Source organism: Zootoca vivipara, chromosome 6 (assembly GCF_965207765.1).
Source record: "Zootoca vivipara chromosome 6, rZooViv2.hap1.1, whole genome shotgun sequence".
Lineage (NCBI taxonomy): Eukaryota > Metazoa > Chordata > Lepidosauria > Squamata > Lacertidae > Zootoca > Zootoca vivipara.
The window spans coordinates 81680948-81684130 of NC_142589.1; the positions used below are offsets into that span (position 1 = coordinate 81680948).

General features: G+C 47.9%; 1 pseudogene across 1 annotated transcript; it reads right to left on the reverse strand.

Annotated features, from left to right (window-relative positions):
- Positions 1-1115: 1115 nt before the first annotated feature.
- LOC118078959 (large ribosomal subunit protein uL13 pseudogene) lies at positions 1116-1814 on the reverse strand (annotated as a pseudogene). The gene has a single exon (XR_015950730.1). The product of XR_015950730.1 is annotated as a large ribosomal subunit protein uL13 pseudogene (transcript).
- Positions 1815-3183: the final 1369 nt, after the last annotated feature.

Genomic DNA, 3183 nt, shown 5'->3' on the forward strand with positions numbered 1-3183 from the left:
CTAGACCATGTGAAAAATGAACATAATATTTTAGCTGCGGTTCATTCATTTTCAGCTTTGTATTCTTGTTATAAAAAAGCATGCCTAGACATTGCGTTGTTGCGCCCATAACCTCAGTTAAGGTGCCATTTAGCTCCTAGTTTTCATATCTCAGTTTCTAACACTGATGACAGATGGGCATCTAACCTCTGCTTAAAAACCTGCAAGGAAGAAGAGTTCACCACCTCCCAAGAAAGACCGTCCCACTAACAGCTCTTCCTGTCAGAAAATTCTTCCTGATGTTGAATCTCCTTTCCTGTACTTGAAGCCATTGGTTCGAGTCCTGCCCTCCAGAGGAGGAGAAAACAAGCTTGCTCCATCTTCCATGCAACAGCCCTTGAGATATTTGAATATGGCTATCATATCTTCTCTCAGTCTCCTCTTTACTAAGCTTACCCAGGCAACTCAACTCCCTCAACCATTCCTCATAAGGCTTGGTTTCCAGACCCTTCATCATCCTGGTCGGCCTCCTTTGAACACGGTCCAGCTTGTCAATGGGGACGTGGGTGGCGCTGTGGTCTAAACCACAGAGCCTAGGGCTTGCCGATCAGAAGGTCAGCGGTTCGAATCCCTGCCATGGGGTGAGCTCCCGTTGCTCGGTCCCAGCTCCTGCCCACCTAGCAGTTTGAAAGCATGTCAAGTGCAAGTAGATAAATAGGTACTGCTCTGGCGGGAAGGTAAACAGCGTTTCCATGTGCTGCTCTGGTTTCGCTAGAAACGGCTTAGTCATGCTGGCCACATGACCCGGAAGCTGTCGAGGACAAACGCTAGCTCCTTGGCCTGTAGAGCGAGATGAGTGCCGCAACCCCAGAGTCATCCGCAACTGGACCTAACAGTCAGGAGTACCTTTACCTTTACCTTTACCACCTTGTCAACATCCTTCTTAAACTGTGGAGTTCTCCCTGCCCTGTCAGAAGCTATATTCCACTGAATGCGAGCTGTTGGGACTTGCAAATGGGGAGATATGCTGTCTCACTCAAGACCTGCATTTGGATTTCCCACTGGAGTATCTGTTGGGCCACTGTGAGAACAGGATACTGGGCTCTGTGGGCCACTGGCCTGATCCTGCAAAGCTCTTTTTTTTGTAAACTATATCATTTATTGTGAATAGTTTTCTTTAAACCAGAATGCCGTAATGTTTCAAGATGTCTGTATATTTTGCAATCTTGCCCTCCACATTTTTCTCTGCCTGCTTTTGGAGTTTCTTCAGTTGCTTCTTCTCTGTGAAATGAATCTTGGCCTTTGCCTTGCGCTTCTCCTCCAGGGTAGCTGTGATGGCTTGGTACTTCCACCCAACCTCATGGGCAAGGTGACCCAAACAGGCAAACTTGCGTGTGGGCTTGAGGCGGACCACTTTCAGAGCTGCAGGGACCACCATCCTCTTGCGCTTATCGTAAGGAGGAGGGATGCCATCAAAGACCTTCAGCCTCTCCAAGGCAGCCTGACCCCGTTTGGTCTTGTGTGGGAGCATTCCTCGCACTGTCGTCCAGAAGATCCGGCTAGGGGCACGGAAGTGGTAAGGACCACGGGACGGGTTGGTGTTCATACGCTTATGCAGGAAAGCAAGGTACTTCAGTTTGTTACGGTAGAAGTTGCCAGATCTGTTGATCCCTTCGCATCGCACGACTACCACTTTGCGCCCCAGCAAGACTTGCTTAGCCACAATGGCAGCCAAACGACCCAGCAGGTGGCCACGTTCATCAATCACCAACACCTTTGGCTCCGCCATGGCTGCTCCTTGGCGGCCGAATGAAAAAGAGGCTCCGCCCAGCACACCCTGCAAAGCTCTTTTTGATGTTCTTACTAAAGCATCACAGGAACGTGGAATCGTAAAGTACAGGACCAACAATCGCCAATCAATTCTTTTAAAACACTTGGGGAAAGGGGAGGATTTCGAACCCATGACAAAACCTCAGCATTGAAGGTAGGGCCTTGGAAAGAAACTCTCCCCCTAAACCTCAGGTTTCCCCCCCAAAAAAATTTTTTTGCACTGGCCAAGAAACTGCCGCCCCTCCTCTTCACCCGCCCCCCCTAACCCCTAGCAAATTAAAGTGCTCTTGTTATTGAAGGTTTCAGGACCAGGGAGAGCTCCTGTGGATTTCAATTTATAGTGCAAATAGATTTAATGAGCACCTTCAACTCCTGTAAGCATAAATAGGCACCAACCTCCGCCTTCTTCTCCGTAGCCTTGTTCACTGGAATGAATTAACCCCATAGATAATGGGGCACATCTGGGAGGCTCTGCCTTGCAAGCTTGTGATTAAGTAAATGGTTTTGCTTTCCGTGTGTGTGTTTGTGCATGTGCAAGGGAAGAGTTTTGGGGGGCATTGGGGCTTTTTTTTTTGGTGTGTTTTATTTATTTATTTTTTAAATGCCTAGGTAAGGAAAGTGCACTGAAGTGGATAAATTGTACAAATCCTGCACTCGACACATACACTTTGGAGAACGGAGGGCCAATTATGCAAAAAAAGTAGGAAGGTACTTTATCGGCATAAATTCTTCCAAGCCGGTATTATTTATTCCTCCTTCTTAAAGGAGCATTTTAATGAGTGGCCCCCTCCGCCAAAGATCTGGTAAAAAGAAGCTGGTAAAATGTGGACTGCATGAGGTTACGGTTAGGCGGATTTGTAGCTGGTTGACTGTCTGAACTCAAAGAGTACTCCTTAATGGTTCCTCGTCATCCTGGGGGAAAGTGACAAATGGGGTGACAAATAGGGTTCTGTCCTGGGCCCATCGTTGATCAATGACTTGGGTGGATGAAGGAATCAAGGGGATGCTCATCAAATTTGCAGGTGACACCAAACCAGGAGGGGTGGCAAATGCCGCAGAGGACAGCATCGGGATTCAAGATGGACGGATTGTAGAACTGGGCTAACAAGCTAACAAAATGAGTTTCAACGGAGGCAAATGCAAGGTTCTGCACTTAGGCAGGAAGAACCGATGCACAAATATAAGATAGGGCAGGGGTAGGCAATCTAAGGCTATATCACCTTCCCATACAGCCCGCGGACAGTTTGGGAATCAGCGTGTTTTTACATGAGTAGAATGTGTCCTTTTATTTAAAACTAGCTGGCCCGGCCACACGTTGCTGTAGCTCATCCCTGTGTTTCCCCCACACACCCTGTCCCGATCCATGACGTATTC